We start from the raw sequence: 22152 nt of genomic DNA, 5'->3' as shown, positions 1-22152 counted from the left end.
CTGGAGTTTAGATCAGCAGGGCCATTCCTCCCAACCACATCCCTCCATGTCTCACTGACATTGCCCCGTTGCAGACCCCAGTAGAACAAATGAATACCCCTGAGAGGCACACTCCAGTACCCCGTACCAAAAAGGGTGGGTAATCTGAACTGTTGTTTGGCCCATAAGGACAGACAACGGTCAGAACCCTGAACCTCATGCACTCCAGTGTGCATGAGGAGCACACTGGAGCCCCTGATGAGTGTGCACACATGCATGTGCATGAGGGGCACATGCATACTGGAGCATGATGAGTGTGCCACCCTTTCTGGAGTGCCTGCACGTTGGGGTAAACGCCAACGTGCAGGCACCAAGATGGGGACACATAACTGCATGATGGGCACACTGGAGCCCCTCATGCACACTGGAGCATGTGTGCATGAGGTGCACACTCATGCACATGCATGCTCCGGCACATGCACACTGGAGGCATGAGTGCCTGTGTCTGTGTGTGTGGACCTTTTGTACTGAAGAATCTCAGAGTGTCTCCTGGGAACCAGAAGAACCGGGTTCAGGGTCCTCATTGTAAATAGGAGGACCCCGCATGCAGTCCAGTGTTCACGCGGGGCACACTCATGCACAGCATGCCCCTCATGCATGTTCATGAGGGGCACCTGCAGTCCTGTGTGCACAAGGGGCACACAGGAAGCACTTTTTCTTCCAGTGTGCATGAGTGTGCCACAAGAGAGGGAGGAAGTTGGGGAAACAATATTGGGAATGTAACCCAGGGATACATGAATGATGGCAGCTTTGTGGGACAGTGCGATGGCTAAAACATCCTGGGAAATCTACAAAGGCCCAATAATGTCCTGGATTCAGAAGAGTTCTTCCCTAAAAACAAAACAAAGTTTTAGGTGGGGTACCAAGACTAAGAGAAAGAAAATCATAAAGCCTAATGTTATATCTACAAGAAACACCACTTTTCCTAATATTTTTTTAATGATCTGATTATCATTCACCTTAAGGAGCAGAAAGAGAGAGAGAACAGTAAGCAAGAGCGAGAGAAGGGATAGCACAGGAGGAGCCGTTGTTTTAAGAAGTTTCTAGAAGTGAGTAAAACTTGTCTTCAAGAGAAGTTATGCAAGCTACCAGTACATAGTCAAGTTTTGGCTAGAAACTGTCTAACTGTGTGTTAGTTTTCTTGGTTGTATATTCACTCTAAAGTTAGAGCAAAGCTGTTGCTACAAAGGACTTTTGTAAGCAGCTGTGACTGTTAGAGTAGCACTTAAAACGTTACAGAAGGTCGTTACCGGACTGGTTAACGAGGACCTTGACTCCAGATAGTCACTCTGAGTGCCCGTGTCGCTCAGAGTACCTCTGGCACCGAGGGAAAGGAGAGCCGTCGATGTGGAGAGCACATGAAGGCCACACAACTGCTTTTTCCCTGAGCTACTGTTTTTGGATGGTTTAGAGGGCTCGCTGGACACTGGGTGAAGTATCGCTTGGATTTGTTGGACAACAAGGTACTGAGTTGACAGTCAATATCTGGACTGTTGAGTCGGAGGGAATCCTGATTCCTGAGCATCTTAACAGGCCTGCAAAGTAGATAGTATTTGCTGCCATATTATCTTAGTTTACAATACTGGGTTATATAACTAGTGTTTACCCTGTATGAATTTACTGTTCTGTGGGAATAATGTTTATTTTTTCTGGTTTGTCTAAACCCTAAACCTGTCATTTCCTTATTTTATTATTATTTTTGCCTAATTAAAGGAAGGTTATTATAAACCATTTTGCTTGGTATGTAGTACAACTCACTTTAGCAGAGTTCAGGGCTGATCGAACCAAAATACTATAGAGAAAATAAGAGAGTATACAGAAACATAGAATCCAAACCCCACTTATTTCCGGAAGCGTGTAAGTGAGGACTACATCTGTCCAGTTCCTAAAACAGAGAAAAATAGACCCTAAAAGTTTGTCACATCAGAAACTGTGTATTCCCTGAACTTCTGACTGTCTGCCAACATCTATCTCACGAGATACAATGAGGGGATTCAGCCCTTCTTCACAAAAGGTTTAAAGTACACTTGGTTAGTAACATCTTTTTTTCTACATATCCACACCTGGATGAGTTATTCCTCAAATGTTGGACAATAAACCACACTTCAGGTATAGACTGCTTGTTATACTCTGTCTGGATGAACTCAATGGCAGGTTTTTCCAGAAGATATACGAAATGAAAATGTCACAAAGTTTGAATGCAACTCAGCTGAATTACGTAAAAATGACTTTTGACTCTAGAGGGACTTTAGACGATGAGGTTAAAGCAGGACCTGAGCAGTGCTTTTCCGTATTTCCAGGGTGACATTGTTGACAACTTATTTAGCTTCCTGAATACTGTGAAGCTAGTAAGTTTAAAAGGCAGAGCACCAAATAAATAATTTTATACTCTTGCATTGTATTGATAGATCAATAAACTTCATATCAGTTGTGTTTTATCAAACACATCTGTGCAAAACTCTTTCCACAATTCTAAACTTAATTATTGTCTTACTGTTTTACCACTCTTCTGCTTTTGTGTCTTCAGTGTGGTTTTGGTCACTGAAGAACACATTAACATGTCTTCCCGTTCTTGGTGCTTTCTTGTACTGATGTGATTCAAAACATGTATTCTGTGAACAATTACATCCTACTTGGAGGATCTCTGACATTTCTTCTTGTATTTTGCAATTGTTGTCCAACAATTGGTCTGATTTGGCTATGAAAAATTTTTGCTAATGGCAATTATTAACAAAGTTAGTAATTTATATTAAAATTACATAGTCAGGGTACAACCTGATTATTAATAAACAATAGCCACATAGTCCCATTATGGAACGAGGCAATGAAATGGCTTGGTGTTAAAATAAAAATAAATAAATTCATGTTTCAGAACAGCAAAACTACACATGTAACAACTCTGATATCCAGCATCACTGCAATGCATGTTTTAGATGAGTCTCCATTCCTGCAGACCTGATTGGGAGTTAATTCAAATTCCTGGTATTTTGGTTTCCAACCCCAAATTCCTGGGAATTTGGGGTTGAGATACTAGCAGTAAAAAAAAAGTTGAGATACTAGCAGTAAAAACTAGACCAAAATTATTTGGTAGGATTTTGTGTTTTTGCAGTTTAGGCATTTGAACCCTGTAAGTCTCGATTTAGGAGTTAATGTAACTATTTTTCCCACCAAGACAACAAATAATACTATTGCAGACACAACATTCAAATGTAAAATCTATGGTCTGTCCAGGGCAAATCAGTTAAAATTAGGCTTAAACTACTCTGGCCAATCAAAATCGTTTTGTTTTTATGTGTTTTACAGGAAACATGCTCAATCTGGACTGGTCTTTCACTACTCCAAGAAGCGTAACGGAATGAAAGGATCATGTATCATCATTCCTTGCAAGTTTTCCTACAGCAAAGCCCAACCGAGTGGCCTCCAAGTTGTCTGGTACTTGTACCAAAGTAATGGACGCGCAGACGTATTCAACCAAAGACAATCAAATATTTTAAGCAGATATAATGGGATAACACATTTGACTGGCTCTGTGTCAGACCGCAATTGTAGTCTTAAAATAGACCGGCTGGATATGTCTCACAATGAGGATAAACTCTATCCATGGGTTGATATCAACCCAATTACCTCCTACCACTCACAGGGACATTCGTTTTTGGATAGAAGCACCAAAATTATGGTTTCAGGTAAGAACACACACACACACATAATAAATTTCCCTTCTCACCCACCGCGGTGGTTTCTTATCCTCTGAGCTCGGGTCCTCTACCAGAGGCCTGGGAGCTTGAGGGTCCTGCGCAGTATCTTGGCTGTGCCAAGAACTGCACATTTCTTAACTGAGATGTCTGATGTTGTTTCCTGGGATCTGTTGTAGCCACTGCTCCAGTTTGGGGGTTACTGCCCCGAGGGCCCCGATGACCACAGGCACCACTGTGGTCTTCACCTTCCAGGCCCTCTCCAGTTCTTCCCTGAGGCCCTGGTATTTCTCCAGTTTCTCGTGCTCCTTTTTCCTGATGTTGCAATCACTTGGTATTGCTACATCTACCACAACGGCTTTCCTCTGTTGTTTATCCACTACGACAATGTCTGGTTGGTTCGCCATTACCATTTTGTCTGTCTGGATCTGGAAGTCCCACAGGATCTTAGCTCTGGTGTTCACCACCTTTGGGGGTGTTTCCCACTTTGATCTCGGGGTTTCCAGTCCATATTCTGCACAGATGTTTCTGTACACTATGCCTGCCACTTGGTTATGTCGTTCCATGTACGCTTTCCCTGCCAGTATCTTGCACCCTGCTGTGATGTGCTGGACTGTCTCAGGGGCCTCCTTGCACAACCTACACCTTGGGTCTTGTCTGGTGTGGTAGATCTGGGCCTCTATTGCTCTGGTGTTTAGGGCCTGTTCCTGGGCGGTCAGGATGAGGGCCTCTGTGCTGTCCTTGAGTCCAGCTTTTTCCAGCCATTGGTAGGATTTACTGATATCAGCCACTTGGGTTATTTGCTGGTGGTACATCCCATGTAGGGGCTTGTCCTCCCATGATGGTATCTCTGGCACTTCAACCTCCGTTCCCTGTTGTCTGAGACATTCACTGAGCACATTATCTGTTGAGGCTTTGTCCCTGATGTATTTATGGATCTTAGTTGTTTCGTCCTGGACAGTGGTTCTCACACTCACTAGTCCTCTGCCTCCTTCCTTGCGGAGGCAGAGGAACAAAGAAGGATTCTATTACAAAAACAAAGAAGGATTATATATATATATATATATATATATATATATATATATATATATATATATATATATATATATATATATATATATATATATATATATATATATATAATCCTTCTTTGTTCGTCTCAGGTCCAGTTGGTTGACTTCACAACAGACACACTCATTTCTTTTATTTACCAACTCTCAAGAGCAGCATAACAACTTAATGCACAAATCATGTCTGGGAAAACAACTTCTTGATTAAGCAAAATAAATCTGACAAATATTCATATCTTGTGCAGTTATTCCCATTGCAGCAAGAAACTTGTCTGTCTAGTTAAACTGTTGTTTAGGTTAAAATAATGTATGTTAAACTTTTCCTTTCACTCTTTCACCAGTATTTTAAATATCTACATTTTAGTTGGAATCATCATACATTAACATATTTCTATTTTTATCTTTATAGACCAGGCACAAGAACCCCAAATGAGCATCATTGATGTTCCTAAGGTGGGAGCTCAAGCAGGTTACCTGTAAAGTGAAATATACATGTTCTTCTGCTCCTCCTGCCCTGTCTCTGAATGGCATTCCTGGAACAGACCGCACCATTGACTCCTTGTTGTCAGACGGCATTTGGGAAAGAACAATAGAACGAACTTGGAATGTAGAAGAAGACCACAAGAAGGTGGAGTGCACTGTGAGATATCCTGGTGGACAAAGTGCCAAAAGTGAGCTCCTCCTGCATGTTGAATGTGAGTATAAATATACATGCTGTGGTTTAAATTGATGAGATTTTTAAGTTTTCTTCACAAGTAAAGTTTAATTTTTTGCTTAGGCCCATTTGAAACAATCAAAATGGTTGAACCTCCAGGAGAGCTAATAGAAGGAGTGGCAAAGAGTGTAATTTGTTCTGTGTCCTACAAATGCAAGACAAATACACCAACAATTGAGTGGAACTTTCAGACATGCTGCATTTACAAAAGCTCAAAAAAATATCCAGTAATACGTATACCACTGAGTCCAATCTTACGTTTATTGGTTCCCTTGAAGACAATGGAAAACCTTTGACCTGCATTGCACATTTTCTGACTGGAGAAACACAAACTCCTCACTTCTTCAGATAAAAGTGAGTTTTTACATCTAACACACATTGTTACCACTATAGTTCAAATTAAAATTAGAACTCAGAATTGAAGTTAAAATTTTCAGTGTTTAAATCTGCAGAGCAATACTTGAGACACCAGACGCCTTGGAAGATTTACAGTTTCAAAATGTTGGCCAGTAAACAATGACTGCTTTCTTTAATCCAGTTAAACTTATAGCTTTCACTTGGGTTTATTGCTTAGCTACTAATCAAAAATAAATTCATTTATTTATTCATTTTACAGAATATGTACCGGTTGAAGAAGAACTGAACGAGAAAGATAGTGAGCTCACCTTTCTTTTTCCTTACACCAGACAACTTGCATAAGACACTGATTTCCTGCTTATTTTTCTCTCTTTTTGTGCATTATTTCAGATTTAAGGCTATCAGTTTTGTGTATCTGTATAATTTTCATGTCTTTTGTATTAAATGTCCTGTATTTTCTGACAGCACCTTTCTAAGTTTAACTGGTCCTCTCGCCCCCCCAACAGCTTTCCGCGTCCTGGCTGCTGACGTCCCTCGCAGATTCAATGCCTTGACTCGGTCCTGTGTGGTCATCCCCTGCAGTTTCCAGGATGACGAGGATCAGCCCCTGACTCGTGGCATCTGGTACAAAAAACTGGGGGTCTGGTGTACCACAATGCCCGCAGTAATGTTTTGGACCAGTTCAAGGACCGGACCAAAATTCTGGGAAACCTGGATGAAGGAGACTGCTCTTTGGAGATTGACGACATAAAACCCTTTGACAATGGCCCTTTCTGTTTCTATGGAGAAAGGAACAAACAAATACAGATTTAACAACAGCTGCGTTTTTATCGTCATGAAAGGTCAAGAATCCTTACTAATGTTTTACATCATTCGCATGCTGTTTGTGATACATTTTCTTCCAATCTGAGCAATAGCAAACGTCTTTGTCTTTAATCCTCAGCTTCTCCAGAGAAACCAGTGATGAGTTTAGTTCCAGCTCAAGTGAATGCTGGTTCAACTGTAAATGTCTCCTGTTCTGTCAGTCACTCATGCTCATCACATCCTCCAAAGTTTTCATGGAGTGTCCCTTATGTCAACAACGAGGTTTCAGACACTGATGTCACGAGGTGTCTGGAAGACGACGTCCACCATCACGTTTGTGGTTGCTGGAGGAGATGGACAGAGAAACCTGAACTGTACCGCCATCTTCTGGCGTGGAAAGAATGAAACCAGGACTTTCAAATTAATTGTAGAGGGTTAGACTCAACAAATCATTTTTCTTATCAAAGCATTGGACACAGGAAACTGAGAGATTTCTCATTATGATTATTTTTATATCTTCATCTCCAGGAACTATGGCGTACCAGATACAGAAAGCTATCCCTGTGGTGATTCCTGTTGTCATCTTAGTGCTGATCCTCTTTGCTGTGCTGCTTGGCATATTCTTCTACAGGAAAAGGTGAGTAAACCTCTCAAAATCGACTAATATATGCTTTTGCATGTATTGCGCTGATGTTTTTTTACCTTCAAAAATGAGGCCAATTAAAGAAAATGAAGCTGACCTAAAGAAATTACAATTTTCTCATCACCAGAAAGCACACCGATGGCCCTCTGACGCCTCCGCCAAGACCAGAGAAAGGCAAGAATTTTACCTCCAAGAACTTTTAAGTGCTGTGCTAATTTAGCACTTTTGCTCTCTGTTTTGATATGAGTTGTTAGGGTAATGTAAGGTAAGGTAAGGTAAGGTAAGGTAAGGTAAGGTAAGGTAAGGTAAGGTAAGGTAAGGTAAGGTAAGGTAAGGTAAGGTAAGGTAAGGTAAGTGAACTAAGGTAAGGTAAGGTAAGGTAAGGTAAGGTAAGGTAAGGTAAGGTAAGGTAAGGTAAGGTAAGGTAAGGTTAAGGTAAGGTAAGTAAGGTAAGGTAAGGTAAGGTAAGGTAAGGTAAGGTAAGGTAAGGTAAGGTAAGGTAGGTAAGGTAAGGTAAGGTAAGGTAAGGTAAGGTAAGGTAAGGTGAACTAAGGTAAGGTAAGGTAAGGTAAGGTAAAGTAAGGTAAGGTAAGGTAAGGTAAGGTAAGGTAAGTAAGGTAAGGTAAGGTAAGGTAAGGTAAGGTAAGGTAAGGTAAGGTAAGGTAAGGTAAGGTAAGGTAAGGTAAGGGTTGTTTTAAATCCAATTTGCTGTTCATGGACAAAATTAAGAGAGATGTCTTGCCTCTCAATCTAAACATCTTGATTCAAATATTATAGATAATAATGAGTGTTCATTAAATATTTTGCTAATACTAATGAACAACAATGATCTTACATGCTTGGAATTAGAAATTTATACAGCTCACTTTACACTCATATTCACTCTCAAATGTAACACTGTGTCACTGATAAATGGATGTTTACATCCTTGTTCTTCCACAGGGATGTAAACATCCCCCATACACAAAAGATCTCTTTGGGGTAGATTAACCAGGTGAATTGAATTAAACGTTTTACTCAGTTTCTTTTTGTTTTTGCACAAGCAAATAGTAAATCCAAAACCATTTTAATACCTATAGGACTTACTTTGAGGGAGATAGACAGAAACCTCCAAGGCCAGAAAAAAGGTGCACAACCAAAAAGCTTTTTTTGAAACTGCAGTTGATCACATACTAAAAATTAACAAATGTTTCTGTGCAGGAATTCAGTTTGGAGCAGGTTTTCTCGGTAAGATCAACAAAAAGCAAATTCTGCCCTTTTAATCCTCAGTTCTGATGTTTGCAACACTTATTTTCAGACAATCAGAGGACGGTCAAGTCGGCTGGCAGATCACCAGATAGGAACATTTTCTGTTGTTAAATCTCCTCATTGTCAATGTTAAGTTGCTACTACTTGAATGTTTCTTTTACAGAAACTCTTTCTGGAATAGATTTTCAAGGTAATAATTTCATGTTTATTACAAACAAGAATATCAGACATTAAGTGATTAAAAAATTAAAAGTAGACTAAGAACAATGTGTATAATTGTTGCAGACCCCCAAACAGCTCGACTGACCTCAGAGTCAGTTATTTGTAAGTTTTCAGCCGTGGTTTCAAAAATATTTTATAATGAGCAGAAATGCTGAAAATGTGATATTGTGAAATATGTTTTTGCTCCTAGAAATAATGCAGAAGTGTTCGTCTGTGAGAAAAAGTCAACAAGCAGTGTTATCCATCACCAAAGAAGTGAGGAGAACAACTCTATATTTCAGGCTTCAAAAGACTGCTGCGATTATTGTGGTTCTTTATTAATTATCTTGTTAATTAACCGGCTGTGGGTTTTGTTTTTCTTCTTTCTTTCATGGAAACTTGTTCTGCTTGGTCAGGTTTCCATGAAAGAATTTTGAATTTATATTTAGAATCCACAAAGCTTTTCCACACGCAACAACTTTTCCAACCTCTTCTTATAATGTCCTTTAAGCTTAGAATAGAAAAGATAGAATAGAATTCAACTTTATTGTCATTGCACTGTCACATGTACAAAGCAACAAAATGTAGTTTGCATCTATCCAGAAGTGCTATACAGGATATAAATATTTATAAACAGTTGTACAAAGATATAAACAGAGAATAATATTGATGTGCTATAATAAAATGTTTTCTACAAATATAAACATAAATATGAGAGCTATGCACATATTATACAAATTACACAGATTATATGGAATATACAGGAATATGAAGAATGGATAGTGTATATATATATTAGTTGTTTTATAATACAGGATAAATAATGGCAAGTTAGATTTACAGATTATATAAGAATTGTATACAGATCATGTATGTGTGTGAGGCGTACAGTCCTTATAGTTTGTGTCAGGAGGCGTTCAGGAGCGTGACAGCTGTGGGAAAGAGCTGTTCCGGTGCCTGGTGGTTCTGGTCCGTAGGCTTCTGTAACGCCTCCCAGAGGGCAGGAGAGAGAAGAGCGTGTGTGCAGGGTGAGTGAAGTCCTCGGTGATTTTCCAGGCCCTTTTCAGACACCACTTCCTGTAGATATCATTGATGGCAGGGAGCGATGCCCTGGCGATGTGCTGGTGTAACAGAGAGCAAAGTGTGTATAATATGTCTGTGAATTTTGCCCAAAATAATGAAGGTTGTGTTTGTTTTTGATGAGATTTTTGAGTAACGCCATGTTTTGGAGCCACCTAGTGGTATGATCACGCACTGCATGCGACGGGTCCTTCAGGCGCTCTCGCGGTTTCCCCCACCAGAATTCTGCGGAGTGCTGGTGGAGGCGCAGCTCTTCATTATTTTTTTTACTTGGGGTCATATTTTTCTGGTTCAGTACTTAACAAATACTATAATAACAACTGACATTCATAAATATAAATTATGACGTTTTGTCGTGGTTGGGCTGGAAAATATGACCCTATGTGTGAGAGCTGCAGTTGGTGTTGCTGGCTGACCAACAGTCATGACGCTAACTATATCTGTTGTTTTTCAGCTGAGGGACCACTCGCAGGCAGTCACGTCTTGAAGATTTGTCTTTTTTATCACTCTAGGTGGGTTCTGGTTATAAAAACATATGTATACATGTATAAAAAATATATATAGAAATGTTTTCCAAAAGTTATAACTGTTAACTGTTGGCTGCGATGGCAGTTATTTTACTGTTGGTTTTGTTGAAGTTATTTTGAAATGAGAATGTTTTGTTTTGATTTTAAGAAATTGTTAACTGTTCGATTTAACCTATACGATCACACACACACACACACACACAAAAAATGTAATAAAGAATTCTGCGGAGTGCTGGTGGAGCTGAGGGACCACTCGCAGGCAGTCACGTCTTGAAGATTTGTCTTTTTTTTTATCTCTCTAGAGAAAGTTACACTGCGCAGTTTTCACCACCCTCTGCAGCGCCTTCCGGTCGGAGACAGAGCAGTTCCCATACCAAACTGTGATGCAGTTGGTGAGGATGCTCTCAATGGTGCAGCGGTAAAAATTGGGCGTCCGTACTCTACTCTGACTCTACTGAACAATGGGACTTTTCTGCCTTTTATACTCATTACCAAAACAAACTCGAATGAAAGAAGGGAATGGCCATTTCCCCTCTTCCTGACGGGTTAGCCAATCAGAATGCTACTTCCCTGCCCACGACTTGACCATGAGCTCAGAGCATGATCAATTAGCATACAGTACTTAGTCTCCTGTATCAATTAGCATACAATACTCAGTCTTCTGTTGTCCATGATTCAATCAACATACATCACTCAACTTCCGGTTGTGCTTAAAATGTGTTGAAAATGTATAATTGAGCATGAAACATACAATTTATCAAAGAACATAGAAAATTCTTATATTACTTGGGTCAACCAGGGAGAAGAAGAAAAACAAACATCTATATTGCAGGGCTAGGCCTCCAAGGTGATGACCTCAAATAAACTCCATTCATAATTCATTTGACAACTTTATTCTGCTTCACTTCAGCTCATTCATAATAAACCTAAAAACATGGGTAACAAAAACCAAACAAAATTTGGTAATTAGCGATATCCTTAATATTTCTTTACTGTTTTTGTTGCTTAGTAAATAAAAAACAAAAAAAGCTTATGAATAAAAACAAAAAAAGATGACATTTTGCATTCATTGCTCTTTTGATACTAAATGTTGCTATTTTGAAATAATTAAATGAGTCAATGTGATTGAAATGTGAAATATTTTACAGACATTTGCTCCGTTTTTAATAAATGCTGAAACATCTTAGTGGATGACTGCTGAAATGAGTAAAACATTTACTCTGTGCTTACGACACCACACTTTCTGATTGGCTACCTGTAACAGTCAACAGGCTGCGTTCTCATTCCCAGTGACTGGCTACGATAAAAGGGCCAAGACAATGTTGACTATCCCCGATTTTATGTCGGAGTTGTCCCAACACAACACAGAATAGGTCAGAACATTCTAAGATTGTCATAAGAGGAAATGATGGCAGGAAATGGAAAATTGTGTCATGTGACACTCCCTCCAAACTGCCCTCTCCATCCCCAGTTTAATTGGCCGAAGAGTCACTTAAAATCGTAGTTTTACTAAGTGTTTTGTGAACAAACAGAGCTAAAACTCAAAGATTTAACTGACAGCACCAGATTGTGGTTGAGGTAACAAAACAGTCTAATTATAATATTGTTCTTTGAACTCTTACTAAGTAAACATGCCAGCTTTGTATCTTCAGGCCAGTTCTAAATGTGATCAGCATTATATTGTGCTCTTGGATCGACGACATGACTTAATTTGGATTTAACAGAATTGCAAATCACTGACATTTTTTTTTAATTGTATTTTTTATTTTTTTTTGGATTCTATAGTTTTGGGTTTAAGTATTGTCTTCAAGTAACTCAATTACACAGTAATATCTTATGTTTCCTGTCAACAGCTATGGTGCCCCAACCCCTAGTCTTAGAACGTTTTCTGAAGACAAACCCTGCACATGCCATGCAATGTTGCAGTTTCTCACATTCTGTTGTGTGTAGGTTGGAAGGTCTGTAAAATAGTATAGTTGTATCTTTGGCAGATGATGAATTGCTGCATATTTGTTGGCTCCATGTTGATGATACAAATATTCCACCTCACAGCATCCCAAATGTTCTTTAAAGGATTGAGATTTACTGACTTGGAGTGTTACGGGCACAAAGGCCATCAAAGAAGAATGAGTGGATACAACACCAGTACCTTTGAAGCACTTTAGAGGCCTTTATTTTTAAAACACAAATCAAGAGTATGTGGGCACCATCCCAGACATGTAGACAGAAGCCCAGGCATGTTGGCATATACCTGGGAACCACTGAACTGACATGTGCACGCCTCCTTCTGGCCCTCTGTCGTGTGCAGTTTTTCTTCAAACATGGACCCATTGGCCCCTTCAGGTGTAGGCAACCTCCAAGGTGTGGACCTCCTTCAAGTGTGGGTGAGTGGCTCCTCTCCAAGTATTGAGCCAGAAACCTTCCATGCCTGTGTGTCTGTCTCAAATCTCCACTTGTCTCACACTGCTCACTCGTTGGCCATGTGGAACAGAAGCCCTTGGGTCAAATAGACCAAAGTCCCCATGTGACTTTAGGACCCTCACATTCTGGTACCTTAATGGAAGCACAATTAGCAGTCACAGGAGGGCATTGGAGTACAGTGAATTCATTGTCATTTTTATCAGTGAAGAAGATACTGACTTTTTATAGGGAGAAACTTCCGTCAAAACCGTACTTGGGATAACTGTCTGTGTCCTAGAAATACCTGATTCCTTTGGTAGCCCTTCATTGAAAACCTTGAATCGCTCTTAGTCTGATCCCTCCCCAATGCAGCCTGCCCTGGAAGCCTCACTATTGGCTGAACCCCAAGACAAAATCTCCATCTGGTCATGGGGATACTCAAACCCCTCCACCACGTTAAGGTGGCGATTCTGCGGAGGGGTCACAGCAGATCGCGATGGATGTTTAATCCAAGGGATCCCCCATCCTGAGCAAGCACAAGGCACAGTGGAGAGGAAAACTCCCTTTAAAAGGAAGAAACCTCCAGCAGAACCAGGCTCAGGATGAGCAGCCATCTGCCGAGGCTGGCTGGCTTCAAGAGGGCAAAATAAAAAACACAAACACAAACTGTCAACAAACCTTCTGAAAGAAAGACAGATTCAATTACAATATTAGTTTACAATACACATGTTACAAAAGGTAGATCTGGGAAAGTCTATACAATAGATATTAACAGAAAATAGTCTGAACCTGTAGCAGTAAACTACCTCTCACTGGAATCAGTCCCAAAAGAATAACATGAAACAAAGTTAAACTTCAATATTTGTGAAAGAACTTAAAGAATTGTGTTAGTGCATCATTATCTACAAAATCATGTTGCTGTATTCCCATATCCTGGACAGACAATCTTTAATTTGATTAAGAGTATAAGTTTGTGTTTGAATATGTTAATGTTATCATAAAGTTTATGTCGTTATGTTGTCAACCATGCAGCACATACTCACAGCTGAGGAGATTTTGGGCAGACCAATTAACCGAACAGCTAAAGTTTTATTGTGGGAGGAAGCCGGAGCACCCAGAGAGAACCCACAATCCTACTTTTATTATTTCTGTGGGAGGAAGCCGGAGCACCCAGAGAGAACCCACAAATCCTACTTTTATTATTTCTGTGGGAGAAGCCGGAGCACCCAGAGAGAACCCACAAATCCTACTTTTATTATTTCTGGGAGGAAGCCGGAGCTTCCAGAGAGAACCCACACGTGCCAATTTTAAAATGTCTGAGGGAGGAAGCCGGAGCACCCGGAGAAAACCCACAAATCCCACTTTATTACGTCTGAACCTCTTTCTGAAAGGTAACAGTGCTACTAACTGTGCCATTGTGCTACTTACGGTTGACTGTGAGGACTTTTTGTGAGGAATTAAAATTAATTGTGTAAACATATACAAAAGAGATATATCAAAGGGTAAAAAAATAGTTTTCTCCATATGTCATCCATTTCTCCTCGTCATTTTGCAATTTCTCCATGCACTCTAAAGTTATAGAGGCAGGTGTAGTCCGGATGACCCCAGTTGCTGTTCACCTTTAGAGTCACATGACGGAAGGAACCAACTTTATCGGCCTGTAAGTCAAGAGAGATATAAATTAGGGAGGTTAGATTGATAATCCATAGTTGCAAATAGATGATAGAAACAAAGGAGGTCTGTCTGATGGAAGCCTAGTTCAACTTTCCTTGCTGTAAATACATTTTGCATAGTTTATCTCAAGATAGCGAGGTAATTATACTGATATCTTGCTAACCAGAAAACAAAATGTTTTGTAGTAACACTGGGATTTTGTTGTTTGTTATACAGAGACAATAAAAATTATTGTTTTGTGAAAAGTGTTATGACTTTTTTACATTTTTATTTATTTGTTAAGTACAATTTGCATTTTAAGTGACTTCCTTACAATTGTATGTTGAGCATAATTTACGTGATGATTATTATTTATTTAAATTAACATGATTGTAAATAATTACAAAAGCTACAGTGAAATATATTTAAGTGCGAGGCATGATTTATTTGAATAGAGGAAGTCTTTTTATTTTGAAGAATGCTAAACCGATGTGGTTCTGTATTTCGTCACTGTCTTGCTTCTGTTGATTTTGGTTGCTAGGTACAACAGCTGTGATCAGCTGTCACTGTTTTCTCTCAATAAAAACTGAACAGAAATGTTCAGTAAAAGAAATCGAGTCTCCTGTTGATTGAAGAATCTCCCACATCTTAATAATAAGAGGTTGACTTTTTGTATTTTGTTACCGTGATGTAATAAAAGTCTCAATGAGATTTATGCCAAGACAACAATATTTTCCTCCTTAATAGATGGCCAAATAAATCTACAGTTTTTTTCCATTTGTTCAAGTTAAACACTTTGTATCTCTGTGTTTTGGAATAGTTATGGTTCAATAACAAAGCTTAATGTGGCTGCATTACATTTAGGCACTATTTCTAGACAACTTAACTAATTGATTTTTTTCAATGCTTTTTATCAGTTACCACTACTCTAAAAGTGCAAGATTAACATACATTTTTATGGTTTAAGTAGAGTTTTTCATTGAAGCCTTTTGAATGAAACAATAATACGGTACTTTATTCAAAGTATGTTTTTAATTGAATGCTAGTAATACCCAGTGAAGAACCTTATGATTGTATGTTAGAATATATGATCATCATTTCAATATATCAATATTTATAACAGGTAGGTAAGTCTGGTCTTCTGAGAGAACTGTATTTGGTTAATAAAACATAATTTGACATATTTACAGGAAGTTTGAAGGTCTGTATTTGGTCTCCATCTTCATCGTATTGGAAAGTTCCCAAATGAGTTTCCTCATCTTCTAAATTCTTTGCTCCCTGAGACAAAATTAGATAAAATCCAGTTCATTATCTTGTTCTTTCAACATATGTGAAAGTTAGTCGGTGTATCAGAAAACATATCACATCCTGAGATAAACAGAAAATTCATTAGTGCAGACAGAAAGTTTGCATGGTTTAGAATGAGATCAAGCAATGTCATATGGAATCAATGCTATCACCTTTGAATGTATACTTAATATATACTATACGTGGCTATATCTATATTACACTTTTGACACTCATTTTATTTGACTTACATATACGAAAATTCTTTGGAGCACTAGAGACAGAGGACGTTGGGGACACAGTCTTAGCAATGTGACCCAGGGACACATGTCTGATGGTGGCTGGGTGTGAAAGTGAGACGCCCAAACGTCCCTGGAAACCTGGAAAGGCCCAGCATTTTCCAGGTTGCAGACGATTTTTTCCCTGAAAACAGAGAACAAAATTTAAGTGGGGTACCAAGACTAAGAGAAAAGTAAATCATAAAGCCTAATAATATATCACCAAGAAACACCACTTTTATTTTTTTAATGATCTGATCATCATTCAAACCTTAATAACAATGCCTGGGCCAATAGGAGGTCTCTTGAACAATTTCCCAAACCTTCCAACTTCTTTATTGATGTCATAAGCCTCTGAGGTCATCTTGTGTAAAATATTTGCTCCTGTACACAAAACACAAAAACAGAAATAATGTGAGTTAGAAAATTTTAATACTGAAAATTTGAAATCTAGTTGATGATCTTATTTGTAATGGCTCGCCTTGAGACTCCAGAGCAAGTTGGGCCACAGGTCTGCTTGTGGCAGAAGGTAGTCAACCTTCTGCTCCAACAACTCCAGGTTGGAGAGATGTCTTTGATCCTTGCGTCCAAAGATCGTAACCTGTGCACAACATAAAAATTAACAGCTTGTTCTCATGTTTGATCATGATAATTAAATCAGTGTTAAGATTAGGAAGAGAAAGCCTACCATGTCTGTTAGAGTTGTGAGAGACAACTGTGAAGATCGTGAGTGGAAGGAAAATAATACAGCAAATACATCCTGATGAACATGAGCAGAAGACAACAGTGAGAAAAAATTTAAAAATACAGACTTTCTGTGACACTTCCAAATTGACTGTTTGTAGGAGATTATTTACCAAAAGTGACGAAGATGAGAAAGACAAAGACTGATATATCAAAACCACCCTGCAACAGAGTCATCATCATCTGTCTTTCTCTGTCAATCACATTGTCACCAGAATAATGTGACCTCTCTCTAAATGACTGCAGGGTGGTTTTCAGGACGACCTGTTAAGCGCCTCCTTATGGCCCTAGATGAAAATATACAAGTGAGTTAAAATGTACACTGATCCGCAGATGACTGCATAAAACATATGACTTAATGAAAATTGCTGATTTGATCTACCTGATTGGCGCCTCCCTGTATGAAATAACAGGTTGTCCATCCATATCATAGTATCCGTTGTTTCTCAAACGTTCATTCTTCTAAGCATGACTGTAAAAAACCAAAGACATGCAAAAGTGGTACATTTTGGTGCAAAGCATGTCCAAAATGTACCAACACAACTCTACAGTAAAAGTCATTTTCCTCGTAAACACTGTAAATTTAAAGATGTAATATATCAAAAACTTCATTTAATGTTGATCAGAACATCATTTAGTTACCTATCAAATCAAATTAATCATTTCATGTGTGAAAATCACCAACCATCCTAAAAATTAAAGAAAAACATTATTTGCATGTAGAACTCCTTAATATTTTTCTGCTGTTTCAATACTCAGTGAAGTTCGCGTAAATAAAAAAAAGGTACTAAAACACAAATGAGACGTTTAATGTTTACATCAAAAAGTTACTCAAATTAAACAATTTGATGTTGAGCTAAAAAAAACTGATTACTAACAACTTGTCTTGCTCAACTTTTTTTCAACATTGCTGCACACTTCCTTCAAAAAACTGGCACAAAATGTCATTTTTTTCTTTGCTTCACTAATTTCTAAATAAATACTTACTCGAAAAACTGAAGCTCAGTTCAATTTCTTGAATTTTTTGAAGTAATCTATCCGACGTCTAACTCTTCAAATGGATGAATTCCTGTAGGAACTCGGCTCTTATTGACAAAAGTTCCAAAAGCGCCTGATGACAAGTCAGCTTATGTGACATCAGAATGCTCCACAGAACCTGCCCACAATTCATTTCTGCCTCTTTTAAATTCATTTAAAGCATTTTAAAAATTAAGGTACGAAAAAAAAATTATCTTGTTAAATTAGTCAATCAAATCACTGCTCTAAACAAAATCAAGAAATGTTTTACTTCCCTACTGGCATTTACATGCAGTTATTGCACAGTTTTTAGACATGTTTGATAAAAACATTTCCGTTATTACTGCAGAGCGCTTTCTCTACACCGACACACTGGATTGTACATTTCCTGTTATATATTTACAGTTCAATATGCACGTTATGTACATTTTGACAAAGTTGTGCTACTTAGTTGCACATTATCAAAAAGTTTCTGCTATTCTTGTTATTGTTAGTCCTGTTTTCATATGCACTTCAAAGTTTAGGAACTATTGTGTGAACTTGTATCTAAATGCAGCTATAAAACTGAATAAATGTAACCCCAACTTTCTATATTTGTGTATGCATGATGGGAGAAAGGGGAACTATTACATTGCTTATGGCAATGCAACAAAACCAGGGCTTTTTGGGAGGAGGTTAAGAAAATAAGAATTATTTAAAAAGATATTTCAATGGATCCTGCTCAATTAGAGAGAGACAGGACAAACAGCCATGCACAGGACAATCCATGACAAACACAGAAGTCCAGCAACAGTTCACCACTGGAGTTTAGATCAGCAGGGCCATTCCTCCCAACCACATCCCTCCATGTCTCACTGACATTGCCCCGTTGCAGACCCCAGTAGAACAAATGAATACCCCTGAGAGGCACTCCAGTACCCCGTACCAAAAAGGGTGGGTAATCTGAACTGTTGTTTGGCCCATAAGGACAGACAACGGTCAGAACCCTGAACCTCATGCACTCCAGTGTGCATGAGGAGCACAATGGAGCCCCTGATGAGTGTGCACACATGCATGTGCATGAGGGGCACATGCATACTGGAGCATGATGAGTGTGCCACCCTTTCTGGAGTGCCTGCACGTTGGGGTAAACGCCAACGTGCAGGCACCAACGTGCAGTTATGTGGGGACACATAACTGCATGATGGGCACACTGGAGCCCCTCATGCACACTGGAGCATGAGTGTGCATGAGGTGCACACTCATGCACATGCATGCTCCGGCACATGCACACTGGAGGCAGTTGGGGAAACAATATTGGGAATGTAACCCAGGGATACATGAATGATGGCAGCTTTGTGGGACAGTGCGATGGCTAAAACATCCTGGGAAATCTACAAAGGCCCAGTAATGTCCTGGATTCAGAAGAGTTCTTCCCTAAAAACAAAACAAAGTTTTAGGTGGGGTACCAAGACTAAGAGAAAAGAAAATCATAAAGCCTAATGTTATATCTACAAGAAACACCACTTTTCCTAATATTTTTTTAATGATCTGATTATCATTCAGACCTTAAGGAGCAGAAAGAGAGAGAGAACAGTAAGCAGCGAGAGAAGGGATAGCACAGGAGGAGCCGTTGTTTTAAGAAGTTTCTAGAAGTGAGTAAAACTTGTCTTCAAGAGAAGTTATGCAAGCTACCAGTACATAGTCAAGTTTCGGCTAGAAACTGTCTAACTGTGTGTTAGTTTTCTTGGTTGTATATTCACTCTAAAGTTAGAGCAAAGCTGTTGCTACAAAGGACTTTTGTAAGCAGCTGTGACTGTTAGAGTAGCACTTAAAACGTTACAGAAGGTCGTTACCGGACTGGTTAACGAGGACCTTCACTGCAGATAGTCACTCTGAGTGCCCGTGTCGCTCAGAGTACCTCTGGCACCAAGGGAAAGGAGAGCCGTCGATGTGGAGAGCACATGAAGGCCACACAACTGCTTTTTCCCTGAGCTACTGTTTTTGGATGGTTTAGAGGGCTCGCTGGACACTGGTGAAGTATCGCTTGGATTCGTTGGACAACAAGGTACTGAGTTGACAGTCAATATCTGGACTGTTGAGTCGGAGGAATCCTGATTCCTGAGCATCTTAACAGGCCTGCAACGTAGATAGTATTTGCTGCCATATTATCTTAGTTTACAATACTGGGTTATATAACTAGTGTTTTACCCTGTATGAATTTACTGTTCTGTGGGAATAATGTTTATTTTTTCTGGTTTGTCTAAACCCTAAACCTGTCATTTCCTTATTTTTATTATTTTTTTTGCCTAATTAAAGGAAGGTTATTATAAACCATTTTGCTTGGTATGTAGTACAACTCACTTTAGCAGAGTTCAGGGCTGATCGAACCAAAATACTATAGAGAAAATAAGAGAGTATACAGAAACATAGAATCCAAACCCCACTTATTTCCGGAAGTGTGTAAGTGAGGACTACATCTGTCCAGTTCCTAAAACAGAGAAAAATAGACCCTAAAAGTTTTGTCACATCAGAAACTGTGTATTCCCTGAACTTCTGACTGTCTGCCAACATCTATCTCACGAGATACAAGGGGATTCAGCCCTTCTTCACAAAAAGGTTTAAAGTACACTTGGTTAGTAACATCTTTTTTTCTACATATCCACACCTGGATGAGTTATTCCTCAAATGTTGGACAATAAACCACACTTCAGGTATAGAACTGCTTGTTTACTCTGTCTGGATGAACTCAATGGCAGGTTTTTCCAGTAGATATACGAAATGAAAATGTCACAAAGTTTGAATGCAACTCAGCTGAATTACATAAAAAATGACTTTTGACTCTAGAGGGACTTTAGACGGATGAGGTTAAAGCAGGACCTGAGCAGTGCTTTTCCGTATTTCCAGGGTGACATTGTTGACAACTTATTTAGCTTCCCTGAATACTGTGAAGCTAGTAAGTTTAAAAGGCAGAGCACCAAATAAATAATTTTATACTCTTGCTATAGATCAATAAACTTCAATATCATAGTTGTGTTTTATCAAACACATCTGTGTGCAAAACTCTTTCCACAATTCCTCAAACTTACTTATTGTCTTACTGTTTTACCACCTCTTCTGCTTGTGTCTTCAGTGTGGTTTTGGTCACTGAAGAACACATTTAACATGTCTTCCCGTTCTTGGTGCTTTCTTGTACTGATGTTGATTCAAAACATGTATTCTGTGAACAATTACATCCTACTTGGAGGATCTCTGACGTTTCTTCTTGTATTTTGCAATTGTTGTCCAACAATTGGTCTGATTTGGCTATGAAAATTTTTGCTAATGGCAATTATTAACAAAGTTAGTAATTTATATTAAAATTACATAGTCAGGGTACAACCTGATTATTAATAAACAATAGCCACATAGTCCCCATTATGGAAAGAGGCAATGAAAATGGCTTGGTGTTAAAATAAAAATAAATAAATTCATGTTTCAGAACAGCAAAACTACACATGTATGTAACAGTGATTCCCAACTCTGATATCCAGCATCACTGCAATGCATGTTTTAGATGAGTCTCCATTCCTGCAGACCTGATTGGGAGTTAATTCAAATTCCTGGTATTTGGTTTCCAACCCCAAATTCCTGGTTTCCAACCAGGAATTTGGGGTTGGAAACCATGAAGCAACTGATTTAACAAATATTTTATCCATATGCAAGAGTTTAATAACAACAACAACAAAATATCAGTCTTCCAATTAAAATTCTTTAATCATCTCATTAAGTGAACAAGCTACTAAAAGTAAAACCTTGAAAATAAAGAAACATAAATAGAATCAATCAAAAGATGCAATAATTAAAAACTATATTATTTAAAATGAACTTTAAATCCATAACATCACAGAGCTTCCTTTCCTGGAACTGTTCCTTCTCCTGGAACCAATAATAGGTTGATGCAAATGCATTTATGAATGACAGTTCTTCTACTCTTTGTTCCTTGTTGTATTGTCCTGGATTACCTACTTTATTATCAAGTAAAAGCCTCTAGAATACAGCAACTCTTAAAATCTGTTGTAATTAGACAAATATCATAACAAATCAAGTGAATATCAACTTAACACAAAAGTACTCTAACGGAACTGAAAGGTTTTTCTAAAATAACCCTTCCGGTAGACTGCAAGAGGAACTATATGACAGCTTATATTGAATTAATATAACCAAATAAAAAGAAAACCTTTGAAGGTTTTTCAGAGAACAGGAACAGAAACTAATGAGATGTGAAGACAGGAAACTAACTCACTGTGATGCTGCACTGTATGCAGACAAATGGATACACTGTGCTCTTGAGTGTTAAATATACTACAAAACAACTTCAGTGTTCACAGTCATTACAAACATACATACATATATGTGTAAGTAAATAAAAACACGTC

General features: G+C 38.7%; 2 long non-coding RNA genes across 2 annotated transcripts; both read left to right on the top strand.

Annotated features, from left to right (window-relative positions):
• Positions 1-6987: 6987 nt before the first annotated feature.
• Positions 6988-7499, top strand: LOC129356516 (uncharacterized). Its single transcript, XR_008605423.1, has 3 exons — positions 6988-7111; positions 7206-7314; positions 7448-7499. It is a non-coding gene; the product is annotated as an uncharacterized LOC129356516 (long non-coding RNA).
• A 706-nt stretch (positions 7500-8205) lies between these two features.
• Positions 8206-9279, top strand: LOC129356508 (uncharacterized). The gene is made up of 3 exons (XR_008605420.1): positions 8206-8758; positions 8854-8892; positions 8981-9279. It is a non-coding gene; the product is annotated as an uncharacterized LOC129356508 (long non-coding RNA).
• The last annotated feature ends 12873 nt before the right edge of the window (positions 9280-22152 follow it).

The sequence above is a fragment of the Poeciliopsis prolifica genome, unplaced genomic scaffold (genome assembly GCF_027474105.1).
Source record: "Poeciliopsis prolifica strain line A6 unplaced genomic scaffold, Auburn_PproV2 SCAFFOLD176, whole genome shotgun sequence".
Classification (NCBI taxonomy): Eukaryota; Metazoa; Chordata; class Actinopteri; order Cyprinodontiformes; family Poeciliidae; genus Poeciliopsis; species Poeciliopsis prolifica.
This window is presented reverse-complemented; position numbering and strand designations above follow the sequence as displayed.